The sequence below is a fragment of the Marmota monax genome, unplaced genomic scaffold, assembly GCF_021218885.2.
Source record: "Marmota monax isolate L192 unplaced genomic scaffold, Marmota_monax_Labrador192_F-V1.1 WCK01_AAM20220418_F8-fsc01212, whole genome shotgun sequence".
In the NCBI taxonomy this organism is placed as follows: domain Eukaryota; kingdom Metazoa; phylum Chordata; class Mammalia; order Rodentia; family Sciuridae; genus Marmota; species Marmota monax.
Window position 1 is genome coordinate 40,845 of NW_026693961.1, and position 7,549 is coordinate 48,393.

Consider the following 7,549-nt stretch of genomic DNA (forward strand, 5'->3'; position numbering starts at 1 on the left):
GACTATTGGGTGAAAGACAAATCTGAGCATAAACAGAAAAGGCGGAAGAAAGTATAAATAAGGGAAAAAACCAAACAGATTGCTCATTACAAAATCACTTCCCTTGTAGGATTCAAACAGGAAGAACTTTATTATTAAGCTGCTTGGGGTTGAATAGAATCTCCTGCTTATTTGGAAAAGTAGCTTATTTCAAAGATCAGTATGATGATGTTGAATTTGGCAAGAGAGACTCAATTCTGGTTTGGAATTTTCCCCTGGGAGTCAAAAGGCAAGCTTGTCCAGAATATGGCCTCTCACAAACTATAACATTCACTTAGTCATTATGAGAGAGAGAAAAGAGAGAGAGAGATAGATAGATTAGGGTCTGAGAGTTTGTGTGCCCCTCCCTTTTCCTGTGAAAGGTTAACTTCTAATCTAGCTCTATTCCTGATTGAAATTAATGAGAAGAGGAAGTCAGCTAACTAATATCCATTGCACAATGGTTGAAAAAATACGATATCCTAAGAAAATAGAAGAGTAGAAAAGAAAACCTAATTTATATTTTCTGATTTCAAAATTGTATTGGCTTCTTGCAATTATCATTTATACTCTTAATTCCAGAGTACTATGAAACAACAGATTTTCTAGACCAAATTTCCCAATAAAACAAGCTGAAATCAACTACATTCAATGTCCGTGTGCAAGAAGATCTTATTTGCATAAGGAACTCATGGCATCAAGTACTGCATTAGACTTTTACATGTAAACCCTCAATTAGTCTAAATATAAATCTTTGAGGTTGACATTAATATTCACTCTTCACTTTTTTAAAATGAGAAATGCAAGACTTGAAATTGTTTAATGATTTACCAACAGAGAAGATATTAGAAAGTGAAAGAAGTGAAGTAATCAACTTAAACATGATGACCCACATAATTAATACTCAGCTACTTAATTTTTATTCTATTCCATTTTTAGTTTTAGTCACTTAGAAGACTAATGATATATATTACATAAAATACATAGGTGAGTATATTTTTCATTTATGTGTGTTTTTATCTTCTAGTGAATCCATTCCTACAATCTTCAATGTCAGTAGAAAACATCTGTGTTTTCATCATATGGAATATCTGAAATATCATGAAGACAAAGATTCTAACCTCTGAAGTTCCCACCATCATGCTATTAAGCATTACATCCTAGAGGTGATGTCAGCAAGATGGCAGATTAACAGATCCCTGGCATCATATATGGCTTCATCTATATTATCAGAAACGTAATTCTAGCTACTTGCCCTCAGAAAATCCAATGGCAACTACCCATGGACCAAACCATATTGGTGAATATGTAAAAATGTAGGAATGAGGCTTAAGACACTTCCTTTTGGACCATTGTGAGAGAGCCAGGGAGAGAGTAAGGGAAAGGAAGAGAAAAAATTAAAGCTGCATTAGAAGGCAAGAGGAAAGGTTTCACCTTGTCCCATATTGACTCTCCTCAAGGCTGGCCTAGCACCATGCAAAGAAGGTTTCCCTGAGCTTAGGTGTCTCCAGAGGAAAAAGATCCACTTCTGCCTCACCTCAAGAGAAACACTGATGAATTACAAGGATACACAATGTAGGGTAAGCTAGAAAAAGAAAGGGGGCTCATAGTGACCAGCTAGTGAATTTTGGCTGGGGCATCACATTCCTCCTTGCAGTAGCACCCAAACTGTGAGGCCATCCAGTGGTTTGCACTCAAAGGAAGCCTATCCTGTAGCTCTATTTGGCTATGAATTGTGATGTTGAAGTCGGAATTAGACAGGCAGTCAGTATAGATAGGTAAATCAACTCAGGTCAGATGAGTCAGACCAATTTTGAGGGAGTCCCAGGAAGTTGGAGACTGTTCCCTGAAGGATTGAAATGTTAATTCCTTCAGAGCCCTTCCTCCACCCCTACCAAGAACTTGCCCCTTCTCCAACCTGTTGCCAAGGTAACCTCTCCCAAGAAGTGCACCTCCCCACAGGTGGCTATAAGGTTGTTAATGTGTCCTGGGTTGCACCATCTGCCCTTCCCCCTTCAGCCCACAAGTATCCCACCTTTGGGTCATCTCACCAAGCATTCCTGGGCCTAGTCATGTATGCAGGAAGGAGAAACATAAGGGGAAGAAGGCAGGAGACCAAAGGAAGCCTAGGACATAAAAAGGCAGAACACCTTGTTTCTTGGGATACCAGGATACCAGCTATATGGCCCCCTTCTTCCCCTGGGAGAAGTCTATATTACCCCTTTTTAAATAAATTCTGCTTATATGCTTGCCTCGGCATGCTTTTCTAATGTTCAAACTTCAACATTTGAGGGAGCAGAACTCATCACCATTAACTGGTGGTATCACTTTCACATTCTGGATTGCATGATTTCCTGGCTTGCATTCTGACCCAATTTTGGGTCCAGTCTCAGTCCTTACCCAGGGAAGGATACAAGAGAGTGGTCCCTATGAACTTCAGACAGCAACCCCTTATCCTGCCTGACAAGTGAGTTTTAAGAATTACACCACCCAAATTCAGATGAAAAGAAGACTGTTCATAATGTGAGCCCAAGTGCATGCAATGCTGCCTAACAATTAAGAAGCCTCTACACCCACCAGATCGCAGAGCCTGACCATCAAACAAACCTAGCTATAGTGCCCAGCATGCAATCCCAGTGAACTATGGGATGAGGCACCTTTGGAGAGCAGGTCATGCCTTGCTTTGAATTACTCTTTCATGTATAGAATGGCCATTTTCAGGCTGTGCCTAAACCTGAGTGACTGTATTTTTTAAAGCAATTTACCACAAGCAATTTGACTTTGAGTACAAATGCCTTGTTAGTACAGATAAACAAACACTATCTGCATAGCAGGTACAAATTCATAAATAATTTATACATGCAGACTTATCAAACAAAATCAGTAAGTATCTGGACACATGGACATCCCAAATCATAGCAGGAGCACCAGACATGGGAGTTTATCAACCTCACCAAATGAAGATTGCTCACTTGAGACCCATAAAAGGAAGAGCTGCATGACACTGGAAACAGTGCCAACTTGACCCTGTCCCTGGTCACTCATCAGGAGTTTTAACAAGGAAAATCACTCAGCAATGAACCTTTAATTTCCTATCTCCATCAAGCTTCAACAAAGTGCTGTTTCTTGTGCCTGTGATGACCATGCATGGCCCATTCCAATGGCACTTCAAGCTGACACTCTAAAACTGAACTGCTCTTTGTCTACATCTTCTGCTTTGACAACTCTGTGGAATTGGTTACCTGACCACCTGTAGTGAATCCTTTGACTGTGTTTATCTCTGTCTGCCAGCACTCTTGGCACAGCATGCTGTAACCCTCAGGCTGCTTTAACCCTTTCTTAGTCTTTCTATGACCAATTTCTATATCCATGTGGGAAGAGTTTGACATTACTAGTCATCAGGGAAATTCAATCTGGAGCAGAATGAGATATCATCTCATGTCTGTTCACATCACTTTTTATCAAAATACAAAAAATACAAAGTGTTAATACATACAGAAATTAAATCATATGGTCATGATTTTCTTATAATTTTTGAATTACAATATTATAATTTTGCCATATGTGAAAAAATAGTCATCAAAAAATTAATATTTCCATGCCAGTTATATAAGGTTATTTTAAAACTACAAAATTTGAAAGAGATTTATCTCCATCTCCTTTGACAAAAATCTGAATTATAGTTTCACGTTTTCTGTTTTCTAAATAACTCTGAATGCACTGAACATTTAATTTATTTTATTCAATGTTCTGAGTTATCTGTTTTGTACTAAATTTAATTGATGTGCTTTGCTGTTGTATCTTAATAATACATCTGAAAAAATTTTATGAAAACTTTTTTAATATTTCCATATTTAAATTTTCCTTCTAAATTTTTTATGAAATAATGAAGATATTAACCTTCTAGAAAGGTTCATAAGGGATTGAACTCTAGATCTGACACGGGTAGCCTTTCAAGTAAGCATTAAGTATAAAGTCCTGCTCAAACATGCATTATAACTTATGATAAGTGGAGTCAGTTGCATGTTTTCATGCACTTATTGAACTATTGAGAGAGAGAATGACAGAGATACAATATATAAAAAAGTTTGAATGAGTACTTCTTAAATAATTAAATACCTTTGTTAATCATCAAGTAACATGGCAAGCATGTATTCATGCTCTTGTTGGTGGAGATTTCCACATATCTTAATTTCATTGCACAAGATGGTTTCAATGGTTAAAAATGAAATTTTAATCAAAGATACACTGAAGTCCTTAATAATAAAAACTTACTTAATTGTATTTACAACATTACCCAAGTAGAATTTATAATCTTCAATTACTTGTTTATATATTTTTCATTTTTTAAATAAACTACCTTAGAGCTCAAAACTTAATTATTGACTAATTCAATGTAAACTTTTTTATCAAAGTATAGGCATTCATTAAATATTTAGTAATAAAAACATGAATAATTAATGAAAAGGTTTTACTATTTTAAAATATATTTGAAAATAACTGTTAGGTTTATAAATGATTAGATTTATGTCTCATCTTTCTTAGATTACAAACATTTTTGTGAACTTCATTTATGTAATGATTAACTTCAAGACACAGATATTTCCCTTTAATAATATTCTTTGTGTTAAGAAATATGTAAGGCAAATACATAGTATCAGTTACAAATTAAGAATATAAAATATTGGTCCTTTTGTAGTCATTTCTGTTGTTGAAATACTTGCACGGGTGCTTTTGCCGTAAAAGAATGAAAAATATTTTGATTCATTAAAATCTGTAATGGCTATTATTTCTCTTGAGATTAAATAAGAAATAAAATAGTTAGAAACAGTCTGATACTGTACCCTGCATTTTTCCCAGTGCAAAAGGAATAATTCATAATTTTCAAAGGGATTCATTACAGTGGAGTGCAAAAAGCTTGGGAGGTGTCCTAATTCCGTTCCCATATGTTCATTAATTCCCTCTCAGGACAACCAGTGCTTATTATATTCATCCTTTCAATAATAATTTCTGTCTATATTCTTTGAGTTCAAACTAAAAAATGTACTGATTATTATTGTTAATGAGACTCATTGGGCATTTACTTTTATATGCTTTTAATCAGTCTCAAAAGGTGGTGGCATTTGCACTTGAAATTGTACATTGAAAATTAAAGTAATAATGATTTCAAAAAGTGGACAATCATCTTTAATGCTTCCTGTGCAATTTCATGGTAAAAGTGTTATGATTTTACTTGCTTGAACTTTAGTTCCAAAAGATTTCTGATAGCAAACATATTTTATCTACCTTTATTATAAGTAATGAATCAGTACAATCTAGATAAAATGCATTAAGAGACTCAAACAATTTTAGTTAGAACTTCAAATGAATTTATAACTTCTGATCTAGGCTGATAAATAGCAGTAGCCACTTTAAAGTTATATAAAAGATAATGTTGCTCACCAATTCCAGAAACATGGTAACAATTTACTTGAGGATTTAAGTGGCAAATAAACAAATACATATATTAAAAACAAAATTTTTAAAACATGTAAGAAACTGACTTATGTAAAAAGGATAAAATCACAATTAATGACAATTATTAAAAACTGAGTTGTATTTGTCACTGTTACAGAAAGTACTTACAAATTTTTCAAAAAAAAATCTATTGTAAGTTCCTTAAGAAAGTGCATGTAATAAGAGATACTCTAAATTTTATAGATAAAAGTGTAAAAAAAACCACTAAAATATCTTAATATACATAAACAGTGACATCATGTTTTTTGAATGACTCATATAATGATATGAGTTTTGCAAGTTCTGTATGTACCTGGAGAATTCAAAGCAAAATTTCATAATATTCTGAATTTAAGTGACAAGCTGATTGTAAGGTTTTTCAGGAATAACAAACACCTAATAGAAAAAGTCAAACCTGAACTGAAGAAGCTTGGAGAAAGCATCTATGAATTACATACTGGAATTAAGACTCACCAGTGACAGTTTATCACTGACTGATGACCATAATATGAAGCCAAGCAACAGATCCCTATGTCACCAAAATATTAAATATTTCATTAATTTCCATCAACTTTTAAATATTCTATTAATTTCCATCAACTGCCATGTGGACAGTTTGAATAAGTGTATTCCTTATAAATTCTTACATTTCACTTGTGTGTTTTCTCTGCTCATGCAGCTTGAAAAGAATTGTAAACTTATTTCCAAGAATAGGTGACATTGGGTAACATAGGTATTTTTTTTCATAATATTAAAGTGAATACTACTAAACTGCTATTTGTTGGCATTGGTCATTACTCACATAAATTAAATTTTAAGATATCATAGAATATCATTGAAGATAAATGGAGAATGTATAAAAATAGATATGGGGAAGATGTGCTGTCAGCATTAAAAAAGAAAAAAATTCTTCCTGATACAATACAGCCAAAATTATTCCAGATGTGTTGAAGATTAAACATCTGTCTCCCATACTACATCTACAAAAAGTGTTCAAAATCCCACCATTAAAAGTGTCAGTGAGGATACTGAGCCTAGGGAATTATGTACTGTTATCAAATGCAAATGTGAACAAGAAAAGTAGAAAACAATTTGCCATGTTTTAAACTGACTATACCTTACACCCAATCAACCCACATTTAGTCCTGCAACTAGACAAAGTCTGTGTTTCTGTGTTAGGGACATCTCAACATGCCTCCCCCACCACTGACATACACACCCACGCAACTGGACCCACATAAATAAATCACATACACTGAAGATATTTCCAGATCATGTTCTCTCTTTAATAATACAAAGAACTGTATTATTTCATGGAATCCAGCAAGGTCAACTAATTTTTTTTCCAAAGTCTGATATTTTTAAGTCTAGACATAAGATACTAAACATTCTTTGCTTTTCCTGCCAATAAAAGTGAAATGATTCTGGAAATGATTTCTTTTATTGAATAAAAAGAAATAAAATACTATGAGTAGCTTCTCTTACTCTAAAATTGTTTCCAGCTCTAAATTCCTCATTTATATAGCTGTTCTTCTGGTTGAGGAATAATGACCTTTTTTTCTCTATTGATAATGCATCTGTTAAATATTTCTAGTTGCAAGAAGCTGATTTTGATTTTTCTTCCAGGCATTATAAAGAGGTCAATTGATTATAATGGGTAAGGATCCTGTTCATCCATTCTTCCATCTGTGTACCATAAGCATAGCAAGGTACAGACTATGTTATTGTTGATACTTACAGGATGAAAATATCTAGACCTTTAGTTTAAATTATTGAAAAATACTGTTGAAAATACTTTCACATTTGCTAAACAAAGTTAACAATCATGAAGCAATTACCCAGATTCTAAGCCCTTACATGTATTATCTCAATCCTTTAAAGAATCTGCTAAGGTAAGAAATTGTTAGTAATAATTTTAAAATTTTATAAAATTTATATTTAAAAAAGCATCTCAAGGCCTTCCAAGCTGTGAAATTGTCAGGCATTCATAACTTGGTTGCCCGAGTCATCAGCTCTTACATCTGCAGTTTAGCAT